We start from the raw sequence: 14,800 nt of genomic DNA on the forward strand, positions 1-14,800 counted from the left end.
GGTGCGGTTAGGCACCAAAACCAATTCCAACATGCAGTTTGGTACGGTTAAAGCTTTAAAGGGAAGAGTAATTTATCTTCCAATACCCGTGGGGAAAAATTTGAAGATTATTCCTAAGACGTTGCCCACAAATCACGAACTGCATATCTTGGTGAACGGTGTTCCCACTGCGGACAAAAAAGTTTGGCAGCAGGTTGTTTGCCTCGAAAAAGTGTTGAAAGCATTCAGTGTGCTAAAAAAATTAATCCTTTTTACAAAGACATTGATATTTCGGCAATGAATCTGGATTATATTTGTGGGACGCAAAATGTTGATGGCGGAGAAAATTCATTGACTCCCGATGAATTACTGAGCGTGACAGATCCACTAGCGCTGATCAGTGGAAGCGGTGAATAGGGGTCACGACATGCAAGCTGGCCAAAACGCTTCAAATATGGGCGTGCAGGGTGAAAATCACTTGAACCTTGCAGCAGACGACGCCTACGCAATTTTAACGCAGCCCGATGCTTTGTTGCGAAAACTTTCCGAATACGAGGCCAATGATTTGTACGATCACTACTCTATTCATCCGGTGAACGTCCAACCACCGAAGGATTTATTGGGTACTTACCAAATGAAGCGCGTCGAAGCCGAGCCGGTTAGCACTTGGGACAAAAAACTGGAATACATGAGCTTCGTTCATTTGTTCCCTCGGGGTCGCTTTGGCAAGCACGATGATAGACCATTTGGAAAAATAACGGAAACCGAGTATCGTTTATCCCGTCTTTTGAACAAAAGTCCAATTTTTAGACGAGATTACGCCTATTTGTTTCATTCTTATCAAGAATGCGAAATGAAAGCGATTTCTAGCAGTTTGAACTACGTTCTTCGCCGGAGTCGCCAACGCTTTCGCGAATCGCCGGACAAATTTGCATGGTACGAAGCTTTAAAGCAGTCCCTACGCGAACATGCCATGTTGTACGGGAAGGTTCAAGCCTCGCGTGATCGCGCCGAACGAACTCGCTTACGCGAAGCCTTGTCCAAGACTCAGCTGGCCGCATCTAATTCCTCGGTTGGTCTCGCGGACTTTCTTGCGGCGAAGGAGGCCTTAAACGACTTCGAAAGGGGGGTGCTGCAGGGGGCAGTAGTTCGGGCTAACCAGCAATGGCGCTCGGCCGGTGAGCGTCCTACGTCCTTTTTTCTCCGCCTGGAACGTCATCGGCAGTCTTCTAAGTCGATCAAATGTGTCTTGGCGCCTGACGCGCAGCTCCTCACGGAACCGGGGGCCGTTCGGCAGCGCTATTTTGAACACTTCGCGGCGATATCTCGTAGACGTCCTACGGACCGGGCTGTAATTGACTTTTACGCGTCTTTCGTTACTAACAGACTTTGTGCGGCCGACGCGCAGGTTTGTGATGCCCCGATACGGTGGGCGGACATTTCAATGGTCTTAAATTGCGCTCCCGCCGGCAAAAGCCCGGGTACTGACGGTTTCACGAACGAGTTCTGGCGATTCGTGCTGCCACATATTCAGGAAGAATTTGTTGCACTCCTTTCCCATTGTCATTCGGAGGGTCGCCTTCCTCCTTCTATGAAGGAAGGGCTCATTATCTTGCTGCCTAAAGCCGGTGATTTAAGAGACGTCAAGAACAGACGCCCCATCACGTTGCTAAACGCGGACTATAAGCTCGTCGCGAAAGTACTCGGTTCACGGCTTTCTTCAATTTTTCCATCGTTAATTCATGGTTCGCAAACGGGCGCCGTTCGATCACGTTCCGCGACCAGTACTCCCGCCCTTTTCTCCGACATCATGGACTATCTGCAGCGGTCTCGCGGGCCGGGTATCCTCGTTAAATTAGATCTCGCGAAAGCGTTTGATCAGGTTTCGTGGGACTACCTCTTTGCGGTACTTCGCGCTTTTGGCTTCGGCGAGCCTTTTCGCAAGTGGATTCAATTATTTCTCGTTGGCAGCAAGTCTTGCCTGAAAATAAATGGATATTTAACAGACTTTTTTCAGCTCGGTCGATCGGTCCGCCAGGGCTGTCCGCTTAGTCCCTTGCTTTACGTTCTCTCTTCCGAACCCCTATGCTACGCCTTGGAATGCCGTCCCGCTATCGACCGGATTCTTTGGCCGACCTCTCAGCCTCCTCCCTTGTTACGGGTTCATGTCGATGACAATGCCTTGGTGGTCCGTGATACAGCATCCGTCTTGGAAGTTGTGCGGGAATATCAGCGGTATGGCCTCGCGTCGGGTTCCGACTTGAACATCTCCAAGTGTCGAGGTATGTGGTTGGGCTGCGACCGGGGTCGAGCCCCATCCTCTGTTGCGGACCTCACTATCTCGTCCGACCCGCTCGAGATTTTGGGCATCTTTCTCAGTACGGATGGCGCGGTATCGGACGATCTTAACTGGAGCCCGCGTTTGGCTAAATTCCGTCGTGTCCTTCGCATTTGGAAAGGTCGGTGCCTTTCCTTGTCGGGCAAGATCGTGGTGGTCAACACTTTGGCCATGTCATTACTGGGGCATTCGCTGCGGTCCCTCGCGTTACCTAATCGGTTTGAGGACGACTTTCGCCGGGAAACCCTGGGTTTTTTGTGGGGTGAACGCGCCCATACGGTCGCTTATTCTTTGCTTACGCGTCCGAAGAAGGTCGGCGGCTTCGGGCTGGTTGACTTGCGCACGCAGAAACTTACTTTTCGCTTGCAAGAACTGTTACGGTATATTACGGGCGCCGACGCGCAACGTACGTACGAACTGGCTCAGTATTTGTTGTGTCCTTCTTTGCATGCCTCGGACCCGGGATTTGACATTTTGCAGTGCACGCTCCCTGCCTCGTATGTCGCGAGGCTCTCACCCCGGTATCGTGAGCTTTGGCTCGCTTGGTCTGAATTCTGTGCCACTCAGAATCTGCATTTAAGAGACCCGCCCGATTTATTAAGTTCGGTTTTATTTTTCAACCCGCGTATTGACATGTCCGGTCTCAGTCCGCGTGCTCGTGCGTGTTTTCTTTTTCACGGTCTGTATCGCTTACGGGATTTTACTTACGAAGTGGTTCCGGGTTTTTTACCCAGTCCCGCGATTGCTGACCTGTGTGGGCTAGCTTCGGACGCCCCTTGCCCGTCGTGGCTTACAACTGCGGTTCAATATATCCATTCTGTTCTCCCGGAGACTTGGCTTTCCCGCGTTCGGTCGCGGCGCCGCTTCTGCCGTACGGTCGGTGTGACATTAGTCGATAATACGGGTGCGGATTTCGACTTGACTGCCCTGACCAGCAAGGTCATCTACGGTCGTTTTGCGCTCTCCACCGTTGCTGAGTCCCCAGGTGAGCATGCCTGGCGCCGGTTCTTTGGGGGTCCCCTGCCTCGCCCTGCCTGGTCAACGTTACACTCGTCTTTGCTTCGTCCTTCTCATCGCGACGTCAACCTTCAAGTGGTGCATGGGGCTATCTTTACGTCTGAGCGGCTTTTCGCCATCGGTCTTTCGTCTAACCCCACGTGCGTGTTTTGCTTAAACAATGTCGAAACTTTAGAGCACATTTTCTTGCGCTGCCCCTTTACGATTCGGCTCTGGCAGTCCCTCTTTGTCACTAAATTAGGCTTGGCCCTTGACAGTGTGCTGGGCAGTTGTACGCCCGGCAGGGACTCTTTTATCATCTTTCAACATTATTCGGCTGGCATTCGCCCTAAATCCCGTGTGAAATTCGTTCATTTCTTAACGTCACTCTTTAAATGGCTGGTTTTAAATGCACGTTCGTTTTTAATTAGTACTGCCAAAGTCTCGTTAGCTATTTTAGAAAAACGTTGTTACGCTATTTTAAAACGCGAACTACGTCTAACCTTAAGCTCCCATTTTTTGTTATTGAATCGTGATGAACATTTTTTAAAGCATATAAAACAATTCTTCGACTGGTTGTAATTGTTCGATATTTCCTGATGTGCACAAAGTAGCATTGATTATCTTTGACGTTTGTATCAATTTTGTTTTATAATAAAAAAAAAAAAAAATACTCGCTTAGGGTGCGAATGGTCCCGGGTTCAAATCCCGGACGGACCCGAGTTTTTGCAGAGGTAATTTATTGACTATTTAAATGCAACTAACTACAGGGTAGGCCTATGAGTAGAGCATGTTTCAGTTTCGTACATGGTCCGTTGGTCTAGGGGTATGATACTCGCTTTGGGTGCGAGTGGTCCCGGGTTCAAATCCCGGACGGACCCGAGTTTTGCAGAAGTAAATTGGTGACTATTTAAATGCAACTAACTACAGGGTAGGCCTATGAGTAGAGCATGATTTAGTTTCATACATGGTCCTTTGGTCTAGGGGTATGATATTTGCTTAGGGTGCGAGTGGTCCCGGGTTAAAATCCCGGACGGACCCGAGTTTTTGCAGAAGTTATTTTGTGACGATTTAAATGCAACTAACTACAGGGTAGGCCTATGAGTAGAGCAAGTTTCAGTTACATACATGGTCCGTTGGTCTAGGGGTATGATACTCGCTTAGGGTGCGAGTGGTCCCGGGTTCAAATCCCGGACGGACCCGAGTTTCGCAGAAGTAAATTGGTGACTATTTAAATGCAACTAACTACAGGGTAGGCCTATGAGTAGAGCATGTTTTAGTTTCATACATGGTTCTTTGGTCTAGGGGCATGATACTTGCTTAGGGTGCGAGTGGTCCCGGGTTCGAATCCCGGACGGACCCGAGTTTTTGCAGAGGTAATTTAGTGACTATTTAAATGCAACTATCTACAGGGTAGGCCTATGAGTTGAGCATGTTTTATTACATACATGGTCCGTTGGTCTAGGGGTATGATACTCGCTTTGGGTGCGAGTGGTCCCGGGTTCAAATCCCGGACGGACCCGAGTTTTGCAGAAGTAATTTGGTGACTATTTAAATGCAACGAGTTAAATTGTAGGACTACGAGTTGAGCATGTTTCAGTGTCATACTTCGTCCTTTCGTCTAGGGGTATGATACTCGCTTAGGGTGCGAGTGGTCCCGGGTTAAAATCCCGGACGGACCCGAGTTTTTGCAGAAGTAATTTAGTGACTATTTAAATGCAACTAACTACAGGGTAGGCCTATGAGTAGAGCATGTTTCAGTTTCATACATGGGCCGTTGGTCTAGGGGTATGATACTCGCTTAGGGTGCGTATGGTCCCAAGTTCAAATCCCGGACGGACCCGAGTTTTTGCAGAAGTAATTTAGTGACTATTTAAATGCAACTAACTACAGGGTAGGCCTATGAGTAGAGCATGTTTCAGTTTCATACATGGTCCGTTGGTCTAGGGGTATGATACTCGCTTAGGGTGCGTATGGTCCCAAGTTCAAATCCCGGACGGACCCGATTTTTGCAAAAGTAATTTGGTGACTATTTAAATGCAACTAACTACAGGGTAGGCCTATGAGTAGAGCATGTTTTAGTTTCATACATGGTTCTTTGGTCTAGGGGCATGATACTTGCTTAGGGTGCGAGTGGTCCCGGGTTCGAATCCCGGACGGACCCGAGTTTTTGCAGAGGTAATTTAGTGACTATTTAAATGCAACTATCTACAGGGTAGGCCCATGAGTTGAGCATGTTTTATTACATACATGGTCCGTTGGTCTAGGGGTATGATACTTGCTTAGGGTGCGAGTGGTCCCGGGTTCGAATCCCGGACGGACCCGAGTTTTTGCAGAAGTAATTTAGTGACTATTTAAATGCAACTAACTACAGGGTAGGCCTATGAGTAGAGCATGTTTCAGTTTCATACATGGTCCGTTGGTCTAGGGGTATGATACTCGCTTAGGGTGCGAATGGTCCCGGGTTCAAATCCCGGACGGACCCGAGTTTTTGCAGAGGTAATTTATTGACTATTTAAATGCAACTAACTACAGGGTAGGCCTATGAGTAGAGCATGTTCCAGTTTCATACATGGTCCGTTGGTCTAGGGGTATGATACTCGCTTTGGGTGCGAGTGGTCCCGGGTTCAAGTCCCGGACGGACCCGAGTTTTGCAGAAGTAAATTGGTGACTATTTAAATGCAACTAACTACAGGGTAGGCCTATGAGTAGAGCATGTTTTAGTTTCATACATGGTCCTTTGGTCTAGGGGTATGATACTTGCTTAGGGTGCGAGTGGTCCCGGGTTAAAATCCCGGACGGACCCGAGTTTTTGCAGAAGTAATTTTGTGACTATTTAAATGCAACTAACTACAGGGTAGGCCTATGAGTAGAGCAAGTTTCAGTTTCATACATGGTCCGTTGGTCTAGGGGTATGATACTCGCTTTGGGTGCGAGTGGTCCCGGGTTCAAATCCCGGACGGACCCGAGTTTTGCAGAAGTAATTTGGTGACTATTTAAATGCAACGAGTTAAATTGTAGGACTACGAGTTGAGCATGTTTCAGTGTCATACTTCGTCCTTTCGTCTAGGGGTATGATACTCGCTTAGGGTGCGAGTGGTCCCGGGTTAAAATCCCGGACGGACCCGAGTTTTTGCAGAAGTAATTTAGTGACTATTTAAATGCAACTAACTACAGGGTAGGCCTATGAGTAGAGCATGTTTCAGTTTCATACATGGTCCGTTGGTCTAGGGGTATGATACTCGCTTAGGGTGCGTATGGTCCCAAGTTCAAATCCCGGACGGACCCGAGTTTTGCAGAAGTAATTTGGTGACTATTTAAATGCAACGAGTTAAATTGTAGGACTACGAGTTGAGCATGTTTCAGTGTCATACTTCGTCCGTTCGTCTAGGGGTATGATACTCGCTTAGGGTGCGAGTGGTTCCGGGTTAAAATCCCGGACGGACCCGAGTTTTTGCAGAAGTAATTTAGTGACTATTTAAATGCAACTAACTACAGGGTAGGCCTATGAGTAGAGCATGTTTCAGTTTCATACATGGGCCGTTGGTCTAGGGGTATGATACTCGCTTAGGGTGCGTATGGTCCCAAGTTCAAATCCCGGACGGACCCGAGTTTTTGCAGAAGTAATTTAGTGACTATTTAAATGCAACTAACTACAGGGTAGGCCTATGAGTAGAGCATGTTTCAGTTTCATACATGGTCCGTTGGTCTAGGGGTATGATACTCGCTTAGGGTGCGTATGGTCCCAAGTTCAAATCCCGGACGGACCCGATTTTTGCAAAAGTAATTTGGTGACTATTTAAATGCAACTAACTACAGGGTAGGCCTATGAGTAGAGCATGTTTTAGTTTCATACATGGTTCTTTGGTCTAGGGGCATGATACTTGCTTAGGGTGCGAGTGGTCCCGGGTTCGAATCCCGGACGGACCCGAGTTTTTGCAGAGGTAATTTAGTGACTATTTAAATGCAACTATCTACAGGGTAGGCCTATGAGTTGAGCATGTTTTATTACATACATGGTCCGTTGGTCTAGGGGTATGATACTTGCTTAGGGTGCGAGTGGTCCCGGGTTCGAATCCCGGACGGACCCGAGTTTTTGCAGAAGTAATTTAGTGACTATTTAAATGCAACTAACTACAGGGTAGGCCTATGAGTAGAGCATGTTTCAGTTTCATACATGGTCCGTTGGTCTAGGGGTATGATACTCGCTTAGGGTGCGAATGGTCCCGGGTTCAAATCCCGGACGGACCCGAGTTTTTGCAGAGGTAATTTATTGACTATTTAAATGCAACTAACTACAGGGTAGGCCTATGAGTAGAGCATGTTCCAGTTTCATACATGGTCCGTTGGTCTAGGGGTATGATACTCGCTTTGGGTGCGAGTGGTCCCGGGTTCAAGTCCCGGACGGACCCGAGTTTTTGCAGAGGTAAATTGGTGACTATTTAAATGCAACTAACTACAGGGTAGGCCTATGAGTAGCGCATGTTTTAGTTTCATACATGGTCCTTTGGTCTAGGGGTATGATACTTGCTTTGGGTGCGAGTGGTCCCGGGTTAAAATCCCGGACGGACCCGAGTTTTTGCAGAAGTAATTTTGTGACTATTTAAATGCAACTAACTACAGGGTAGGCCTATGAGTAGAGCAAGTTTCAGTTTCATACATGGTCCGTTGGTCTAGGGGTATGATACTCGCTTAGGGTGCGAGTGGTCCCGGGTTCAAATCCCGGACGGACCCGAGTTTTGCAGAAGTAAATTGGTGACTATTTAAATGCAACTAACTACAGGGTAGGCCTATGAGTAGAGCATGTTTTAGTTTCATACATGGTTCTTTGGTCTAGGGGCATGATACTTGCTTAGGGTGCGAGTGGTCCCGGGTTCGAATCCCGGACGGACCCGAGTTTTTGCAGAGGTAATTTAGTGACTATTTAAATGCAACTATCTACAGGGTAGGCCTATGAGTTGAGCATGTTTTATTACATACATGGTCCGTTGGTCTAGGGGTATGATACTTGCTTAGGGTGCGAGTGGTCCCGGGTTCGAATCCCGGACGGACCCGAGTTTTTGCAGAGGTAATTTAGTGACTATTTAAATGCAACTATCTACAGGGTAGGCCTATGAGTAGAGCATGTTTTATTACATACATGGTCCGTTGGTCTAGGGGTATGATACTCGCTTTGGGTGCGAGTGGTCCCGGGTTCAAATCCCGGACGGACCCGAGTTTTGCAGAAGTAATTTGGTGACTATTTAAATGCAACGAGTTAAATTGTAGGACTACGAGTTGAGCATGTTTCAGTGTCATACTTCGTCCGTTCGTCTAGGGGTATGATACTCGCTTAGGGTGCGAGTGGTTCCGGGTTAAAATCCCGGACGGACCCGAGTTTTTGCAGAAGTAATTTAGTGACTATTTAAATGCAACTAACTACAGGGTAGGCCTATGAGTTGAGCATGTTTTTTCTCATACATAGTCCGTTGGTCTAGGGGTATGATACTCGCTTAGGGTGCGAATGATCCCGGGTTCAAATCCCGGACGGACCCGAGTTTTTGCAGAAGTAGTTTAGTGACTATTTAAATGAAACTAACTACAGGGTAGGCCTATGAGTAGAGCATGTTTCAGTTTCATACATGGTCCGTTGGTCTAGGGGTGTGATACTCGCTTAGGGTGCGTATGGTCCCAAGTTCAAATCCCGGACGCACCCGAGTTTTTGCAGAGGTAATTTAGTGACTATTTAAATGCAACTAACTACGGGGTAGGCCTATGAGTTGAGCATATTTTATTTCACACATGGTCCGTTGGTCTAGGGGTATGATATTCGCTTTGGGTGCGAGTGGTCCCGGGTTCAAATCCCGGTCGGACCCGAGTTTTGCAGAAGTAATTTGGTGACTATTTAAATGCAACGAGTTAAATTGTAGGACTACGAGTTGAGCATGTTTCAGTTTCATACATGGTCCGTTGGTCTAGGGGTATGATACTCGCTTAGGGTGCGAATGGTCCCGGGTTTTTACCCCGGACATACCCGAGTTTTTGCAGAGGTAATTTAGTGACTATTTAAATGCAACTAACTACAGGGTAGGCCTATGAGTTGAGCATGTTTTATTTCATACATGGTCCGTTGGTCTAGGGGTATGATACTCGCTTTGGGTGCGAGTGGACCCGGGTTCAAATCCCGGACGGACCCGAGTTTTGCAGAAGTAAATTGGTGACTATTTAAATGCAACTAACTACAGGCTAGGCCTATGAGTAGAGCATGTTTTAGTTTCATACATGGTCCTTTGGTCTAGGGGTATAATACTTGCTTAGGGTGCGAGTGGTCCCGGGTTAAAATCCCGGACGGACCCGAGTTTTGCAGAAGTAAATTGGTGACTATTTAAATGCAACTAACTACAGGGTAGGCCTATGAGTAGAGCATGTTTTAGTTTCATACATGGTTCTTTGGTCCAGGGGCATGATACTTGCTTAGGGTGCGAGTGGTCCCGGGTTTGAATCCCGGACGGACCCGAGTTTTTGCAGAGGTAATTTAGTGACTATTTAAATGCAACTATCTACAGGGTAGGCCTATGAGTTGAGCATGTTTTATTACATACATGGTCCGTTGGTCTAGGGGTATGATACTCGCTTAGGGTGCGAGTGGTCCCGGGTTAAAATCCCGGACGGACCCGAGTTTTTGCAGAAGTAGTTTTGTGACTATTTAAATGAAACTAACTACAGGGTAGGCGTATGAGTAGAGCATGTTTCAGTTTCATACATGGTCCGATGGTCTAGGGGTATGATACTCGCTTAGGGTGCGTATGGTCACAAGTTCAAATCCCGGACGGACCCGAGGTTTTGCAGAGGTAATTTAGTGACTATTTAAATGCAACTAACTACGGGGTAGGCCTATGAGTTGAGCATGTTTTAATTCATACATGGTCCGTTGGTCTAGGGGTATGATACTCGCTTTGGGTGCGAGTGGTCCCGGGTTCAAATCCCGGACGGACCCGAGTTTTGCAGAAGTAAATTGGTGACTGTTTAAATGCAACTAACTACAGGGTAGGCCTATGAGTAGAGCATGTTTCAGTGTCATACTTCGTCCGTTGGTCTAGGGGTATGATACTCGCTTAGGGTGCGAGTGGTCCCGGGTTAAAATCCCGGACGGACCCGAGTTTTTGCAGAAGTAATTTAGTGACTATTTAAATGCAACTAACTACAGGGTAGGCCTATGAGTAGAGCATGTTTCAGTTTCATACATGGTCCGTTGGTCTAGGGGTATGATACTCGCTTAGGGTGCGAATGGTCCCGGGTTCAAATCCCGGACGGACCCGAGTTTTGCAGAAGTAAATTGGTGACTATTTAAATGCAACTAACTACAAGGTAGGCCTATGAGTAGAGCATGTTTTAGTTTCATACATGGTTCTTTGGTCCAGGGGCATGATACTTGCTTAGGGTGCGAGTGGTCCCGGGTTTGAATCCCGGACGGACCCGAGTTTTTGCAGAGGTAATTTAGTGACTATTTAAATGCAACTATCTACAGGGTAGGCCTATGAGTTGAGCATGTTTTATTACATACATGGTCCGTTGGTCTAGGGGTATGATACTCGCTTAGGGTGCGAGTGGTCCCGGGTTAAAATCCCGGACGGATCCGAGTTTTTGCAGAAGTAGTTTTGTGACTATTTAAATGAAACTAACTACAGGGTAGGCGTATGAGTAGAGCATGTTTCAGTTTCATACATGGTCCGATGGTCTAGGGGTATGATACTCGCTTAGGGTGCGTATGGTCACAAGTTCAAATCCCGGACGGACCCGAGGTTTTGCAGAGGTAATTTAGTGACTATTTAAATGCAACTAACTACGGGGTAGGCCTATGAGTTGAGCATGTTTTAATTCATACATGGTCCGTTGGTCTAGGGGTATGATACTCGCTTTGGGTGCGAGTGGTCCCGGGTTCAAATCCCGGACGGACCCGAGTTTTGCAGAAGTAAATTGGTGACTGTTTAAATGCAACTAACTACAGGGTAGGCCTATGAGTAGAGCATGTTTCAGTGTCATACTTCGTCCGTTGGTCTAGGGGTATGATACTCGCTTAGGGTGCGAGTGGTCCCGGGTTAAAATCCCGGACGGACCCGAGTTTTTGCAGAAGTAATTTAGTGACTATTTAAATGCAACTAACTACAGGGTAGGCCTATGAGTAGAGCATGTTTCAGTTTCATACATGGTCCGTTGGTCTAGGGGTATGATACTCGCTTAGGGTGCGAATGGTCCCGGGTTCAAATCCCGGACGGACCCGAGTTTTGCAGAAGTAAATTGGTGACTATTTAAATGCAACTAACTACAAGGTAGGCCTATGAGTAGAGCATGTTTTAGTTTCATACATGGTTCTTTGGTCTAGGGGTATGATACCTGCTTAGGGTGCGAGTGGTCCCGGGTTCGAATCCCGGACGGACCCGAGTTTTTGCAGAAGTAAATTGGTGACTATTTAAATGCAACTAACTACAGGGTAGGCCTATGAGTTGAGCATGTTTTAGTTTCATACATGGTCCTTTGGTCTAGGGGTATGATACTTGCTTAGGGTGCGAGTGGTCCCGGGTTAAAATCCCGGACGGACCCGAGTTTTTGCAGAAGTAGTTTTGTGACTATTTAAATGAAACTAACTACAGGGTAGGCGTATGAGTAGAGCATGTTTCAGTTTCATACATGGTCCGATGGTCTAGGGGTATGATACTCGCTTAGGGTGCGTATGGTCCCAAGTTCAAATCCCGGACGGACCCGAGGTTTTGCAGAGGTAATTTAGTGACTATTTAAATGCAACTATCTACAGGGTAGGCCTATGAGTTGAGCATGTTTTATTACATACATGGTCCGTTGGTCTAGGGGTATGATACTCGCTTAGGGTGCGAGTGGTCCCGGGTTAAAATCCCGGACGGACCCGAGTTTTTGCAGAAGTAGTTTTGTGACTATTTAAATGAAACTAACTACAGGGTAGGCGTATGAGTAGAGCATGTTTCAGTTTCATACATGGTCCGATGGTCTAGGGGTATGATACTCGCTTAGGGTGCGTATGGTCCCAAGTTCAAATCCCGGACGGACCCGAGGTTTTGCAGAGGTAATTTAGTGACTATTTAAATGCAACTAACTACGGGGTAGGCCTATGAGTTGAGCATGTTTTAATTCATACATGGTCCGTTGGTCTAGGGGTATGATACTCGCTTTGGGTGCGAGTGGTCCCGGGTTCAAATCCCGGACGGACCCGAGTTTTGCAGAAGTAAATTGGTGACTGTTTAAATGCAACTAACTACAGGGTAGGCCTATGCGTAGAGCATGTTTTAGTTTCATACATGGTCCTTTGGTCTAGGGGTATGATACTTGCTTAGGGTGCGAGTGGTCCCGGGTTAAAATCCCGGACGGACCCGAGTTTTTGCAGAAGTAATTTAGTGACTATTTAAATGCAATTAACTACAGGGTAGGCCTATGAGTAGAGCATGTTTTAGTTTCATACATGGTCCGTTGGTCTAGGGGTATGATACTCGCTTAGGGTGCGAATGGTCCCGGGTTCAAATCCCGGACGGACCCGAGTTTTGCAGAAGTAAATTGGTGACTATTTAAATGCAACTAACTACAAGGTAGGCCTATGAGTAGAGCATGTTTTAGTTTCATACATGGTTCTTTGGTCTAGGGGTATGATACCTGCTTAGGGTGCGAGTGGTCCCGGGTTCGAATCCCGGACGGACCCGAGTTTTTGCAGAGGTAATTTAGTGACTATTTAAATGCAACTATCTACAGGGAAGGCCTATGAGTTAAGCATGTTTTATTACATACATGGTCCGTTGGTCTAGGGGTATGATACTCGCTTTGGGTGCGAGTGGTCCCGGGTTCAAATCCCGGACGGACCCGAGTTTTGCAGAAGTAATTTGGTGACTATTTAAATGCAACGAGTTAAATTGTAGGACTACGAGTTGAGCATATTTCAGTGTCATACTTCGTCCGTTGGTCTAGGGGTATGATACTCGCTTAGGGTGCGAGTGGTCCCGGGTTAAAATCCCGGACGGACCCGAGTTTTTGCAGAAGTAATTTAGTGACTATTTAAATGCAACTAACTACAGGGTAGGCCTATGAGTAGAGCATGTTTCAGTTTCATACATGGTCCGTTGGTCTAGGGGTATGATACTCGCTTAGGGTGCGAATGGTCCCGGGTTCAAATCCCGGACGGACCCGAGTTTTTGCAGAGGTAATTAAGTGACTATTTAAATGCAACTAACTACAGGGTAGGCCTATGAGTTGAGCATGTTTTATTTCATACATGGTCCGTTGGTCTAGGGGTATGATACTCGCTTTGGGTGCGAGTGGTCCCGGGTTCAAATCCCGGACGGACCCGAGTTTTGCAGAAGTAAATTGGTGACAATTTAAATGCAACTAACTACAGGGTAGGCCTATGAGTAAAGCATGTTTTAGTTTCATACATGGTCCTTTGGTCTAGGGGTATGATACTTGCTTAGGGTGGGAGTGGTCCCGGGTTAAAATCCCGGACGGACCCGAGTTTTTGCAGAAGTAATTTAGTGACTATTTAAATGCAACTAACTACAGGGTAGGCCTATGAGTAGAGCATGTTTCAGTTTCATACATGGTCCGTTGGTCTAGGGGTATGATACTCGCTTAGGGTGCGAATGGTCCCGGGTTCAAATCCCGGACGGACCCGAGTTTTTGCAGAGGTAATTTAGTGACTATTTAAATGCAACTAACTACAGGGTAGGCCTATTAGTTGAGCATGTTTTATTTCATACTTGGTCCGTTGGTCTAGGGGTATGATACTTGCTTAGGGTGCGAGTGGTCCCGGGTTCGAATCCCGGACGGACCCTAGTTTTTGCAGAGGTAATTTAGTGACTATTTAAATGCAACTAACTACAGGGTAGGCCTATGTGTTGAGCATGTTTTACTTCATACATGGTCCGTTGGTCTAGGGGTATGATACTCGCTTTGGGTGCGAGTGTTCCCGGGTTCAAATCCCGGACGGACCCGAGTTTTGCAGAAGTAAATTGGTGACTATTTAAATGCAACTAACTACAGGGTAGGCCTATGAGTAGAGCATGTTTTAGTTGCATACATGGTTCTTTGGTCTAGGGGTATGATACTTGCTTAGGGTGCGAGTGGTCCCGGGTTCGAATCCCAGACGGACCCGAGTTTTTGCAGAGGTAATTTAGTGACTATTTAAATGCAACTATCTACAGGGTAGGCCTATGAGTTGAGCATGTTTCATTACATACATGGTCCGTTGGTCTAGGGGTATGATACTCGCTTTGGGTGCGAGTGGTCCCGGGTTCAAATCCCGGACGGACCCGAGTTTTGCAGAAGTAAATTGGTGACTATTTAAATGCAACTAACTACAGAGTAGGCCTATGAGTAGAGCATGTTTTAGTTTCATACATGGTCCGTTGGTCTAGGGGTATGATACTCGCTTTGGGTGCGAGTGGTCCCGGGTTCAAATCCCGGACGGACCCTAGGTTTTGCAGAGGTAATTTA

The 14,800-nt window shown here is 47.0% G+C and overlaps 31 non-coding genes across 31 annotated transcripts; all 31 read left to right on the forward strand.

Moving 5' to 3' along the window:
• The first annotated feature begins 4,122 nt into the window (after positions 1-4,122).
• TRNAP-UGG (transfer RNA proline (anticodon UGG)) lies at positions 4,123-4,194 on the forward strand. The gene has a single exon. It is a non-coding gene; the product is annotated as a tRNA-Pro (tRNA).
• Positions 4,195-4,443: 249 nt separating this feature from the next.
• TRNAP-AGG (transfer RNA proline (anticodon AGG)) lies at positions 4,444-4,515 on the forward strand. Its single transcript has one exon. It is a non-coding gene; the product is annotated as a tRNA-Pro (tRNA).
• Positions 4,516-4,763: 248 nt separating this feature from the next.
• TRNAP-UGG (transfer RNA proline (anticodon UGG)) lies at positions 4,764-4,835 on the forward strand. Its single transcript has one exon. It is a non-coding gene; the product is annotated as a tRNA-Pro (tRNA).
• Positions 4,836-5,565: 730 nt separating this feature from the next.
• TRNAP-AGG (transfer RNA proline (anticodon AGG)) lies at positions 5,566-5,637 on the forward strand. Its single transcript has one exon. It is a non-coding gene; the product is annotated as a tRNA-Pro (tRNA).
• Positions 5,638-5,726: 89 nt separating this feature from the next.
• TRNAP-AGG (transfer RNA proline (anticodon AGG)) lies at positions 5,727-5,798 on the forward strand. The gene has a single exon. It is a non-coding gene; the product is annotated as a tRNA-Pro (tRNA).
• Positions 5,799-5,887: 89 nt separating this feature from the next.
• On the forward strand, positions 5,888-5,959 carry TRNAP-UGG (transfer RNA proline (anticodon UGG)). The gene has a single exon. It is a non-coding gene; the product is annotated as a tRNA-Pro (tRNA).
• A 249-nt stretch (positions 5,960-6,208) lies between these two features.
• TRNAP-UGG (transfer RNA proline (anticodon UGG)) lies at positions 6,209-6,280 on the forward strand. The gene has a single exon. It is a non-coding gene; the product is annotated as a tRNA-Pro (tRNA).
• Positions 6,281-7,331: 1,051 nt separating this feature from the next.
• Positions 7,332-7,403, forward strand: TRNAP-AGG (transfer RNA proline (anticodon AGG)). The gene has a single exon. It is a non-coding gene; the product is annotated as a tRNA-Pro (tRNA).
• Positions 7,404-7,492: 89 nt separating this feature from the next.
• Positions 7,493-7,564, forward strand: TRNAP-AGG (transfer RNA proline (anticodon AGG)). Its single transcript has one exon. It is a non-coding gene; the product is annotated as a tRNA-Pro (tRNA).
• An 89-nt stretch (positions 7,565-7,653) lies between these two features.
• TRNAP-UGG (transfer RNA proline (anticodon UGG)) lies at positions 7,654-7,725 on the forward strand. The gene has a single exon. It is a non-coding gene; the product is annotated as a tRNA-Pro (tRNA).
• Positions 7,726-7,975: 250 nt separating this feature from the next.
• On the forward strand, positions 7,976-8,047 carry TRNAP-AGG (transfer RNA proline (anticodon AGG)). The gene has a single exon. It is a non-coding gene; the product is annotated as a tRNA-Pro (tRNA).
• Positions 8,048-8,295: 248 nt separating this feature from the next.
• On the forward strand, positions 8,296-8,367 carry TRNAP-AGG (transfer RNA proline (anticodon AGG)). The gene has a single exon. It is a non-coding gene; the product is annotated as a tRNA-Pro (tRNA).
• Positions 8,368-8,455: 88 nt separating this feature from the next.
• Positions 8,456-8,527, forward strand: TRNAP-UGG (transfer RNA proline (anticodon UGG)). Its single transcript has one exon. It is a non-coding gene; the product is annotated as a tRNA-Pro (tRNA).
• Positions 8,528-9,416: 889 nt separating this feature from the next.
• On the forward strand, positions 9,417-9,488 carry TRNAP-UGG (transfer RNA proline (anticodon UGG)). The gene has a single exon. It is a non-coding gene; the product is annotated as a tRNA-Pro (tRNA).
• Positions 9,489-9,896: 408 nt separating this feature from the next.
• TRNAP-AGG (transfer RNA proline (anticodon AGG)) lies at positions 9,897-9,968 on the forward strand. The gene has a single exon. It is a non-coding gene; the product is annotated as a tRNA-Pro (tRNA).
• Positions 9,969-10,217: 249 nt separating this feature from the next.
• Positions 10,218-10,289, forward strand: TRNAP-UGG (transfer RNA proline (anticodon UGG)). Its single transcript has one exon. It is a non-coding gene; the product is annotated as a tRNA-Pro (tRNA).
• Positions 10,290-10,538: 249 nt separating this feature from the next.
• Positions 10,539-10,610, forward strand: TRNAP-AGG (transfer RNA proline (anticodon AGG)). Its single transcript has one exon. It is a non-coding gene; the product is annotated as a tRNA-Pro (tRNA).
• A 248-nt stretch (positions 10,611-10,858) lies between these two features.
• On the forward strand, positions 10,859-10,930 carry TRNAP-AGG (transfer RNA proline (anticodon AGG)). Its single transcript has one exon. It is a non-coding gene; the product is annotated as a tRNA-Pro (tRNA).
• Positions 10,931-11,179: 249 nt separating this feature from the next.
• On the forward strand, positions 11,180-11,251 carry TRNAP-UGG (transfer RNA proline (anticodon UGG)). Its single transcript has one exon. It is a non-coding gene; the product is annotated as a tRNA-Pro (tRNA).
• A 249-nt stretch (positions 11,252-11,500) lies between these two features.
• On the forward strand, positions 11,501-11,572 carry TRNAP-AGG (transfer RNA proline (anticodon AGG)). The gene has a single exon. It is a non-coding gene; the product is annotated as a tRNA-Pro (tRNA).
• Positions 11,573-12,142: 570 nt separating this feature from the next.
• Positions 12,143-12,214, forward strand: TRNAP-AGG (transfer RNA proline (anticodon AGG)). Its single transcript has one exon. It is a non-coding gene; the product is annotated as a tRNA-Pro (tRNA).
• A 249-nt stretch (positions 12,215-12,463) lies between these two features.
• On the forward strand, positions 12,464-12,535 carry TRNAP-UGG (transfer RNA proline (anticodon UGG)). Its single transcript has one exon. It is a non-coding gene; the product is annotated as a tRNA-Pro (tRNA).
• Positions 12,536-12,784: 249 nt separating this feature from the next.
• TRNAP-AGG (transfer RNA proline (anticodon AGG)) lies at positions 12,785-12,856 on the forward strand. Its single transcript has one exon. It is a non-coding gene; the product is annotated as a tRNA-Pro (tRNA).
• A 248-nt stretch (positions 12,857-13,104) lies between these two features.
• TRNAP-UGG (transfer RNA proline (anticodon UGG)) lies at positions 13,105-13,176 on the forward strand. Its single transcript has one exon. It is a non-coding gene; the product is annotated as a tRNA-Pro (tRNA).
• A 249-nt stretch (positions 13,177-13,425) lies between these two features.
• TRNAP-AGG (transfer RNA proline (anticodon AGG)) lies at positions 13,426-13,497 on the forward strand. The gene has a single exon. It is a non-coding gene; the product is annotated as a tRNA-Pro (tRNA).
• Positions 13,498-13,585: 88 nt separating this feature from the next.
• On the forward strand, positions 13,586-13,657 carry TRNAP-UGG (transfer RNA proline (anticodon UGG)). Its single transcript has one exon. It is a non-coding gene; the product is annotated as a tRNA-Pro (tRNA).
• Positions 13,658-13,906: 249 nt separating this feature from the next.
• On the forward strand, positions 13,907-13,978 carry TRNAP-AGG (transfer RNA proline (anticodon AGG)). Its single transcript has one exon. It is a non-coding gene; the product is annotated as a tRNA-Pro (tRNA).
• An 88-nt stretch (positions 13,979-14,066) lies between these two features.
• Positions 14,067-14,138, forward strand: TRNAP-AGG (transfer RNA proline (anticodon AGG)). The gene has a single exon. It is a non-coding gene; the product is annotated as a tRNA-Pro (tRNA).
• Positions 14,139-14,226: 88 nt separating this feature from the next.
• On the forward strand, positions 14,227-14,298 carry TRNAP-UGG (transfer RNA proline (anticodon UGG)). Its single transcript has one exon. It is a non-coding gene; the product is annotated as a tRNA-Pro (tRNA).
• Positions 14,299-14,546: 248 nt separating this feature from the next.
• On the forward strand, positions 14,547-14,618 carry TRNAP-UGG (transfer RNA proline (anticodon UGG)). The gene has a single exon. It is a non-coding gene; the product is annotated as a tRNA-Pro (tRNA).
• Positions 14,619-14,706: 88 nt separating this feature from the next.
• TRNAP-UGG (transfer RNA proline (anticodon UGG)) lies at positions 14,707-14,778 on the forward strand. The gene has a single exon. It is a non-coding gene; the product is annotated as a tRNA-Pro (tRNA).
• Positions 14,779-14,800: the final 22 nt, after the last annotated feature.

Source organism: Phalangium opilio, unplaced genomic scaffold (assembly GCF_054372755.1).
Source record: "Phalangium opilio isolate 3A_F unplaced genomic scaffold, DU_Popi_V2 ptg000022l_1, whole genome shotgun sequence".
In the NCBI taxonomy this organism is placed as follows: domain Eukaryota; kingdom Metazoa; phylum Arthropoda; class Arachnida; order Opiliones; family Phalangiidae; genus Phalangium; species Phalangium opilio.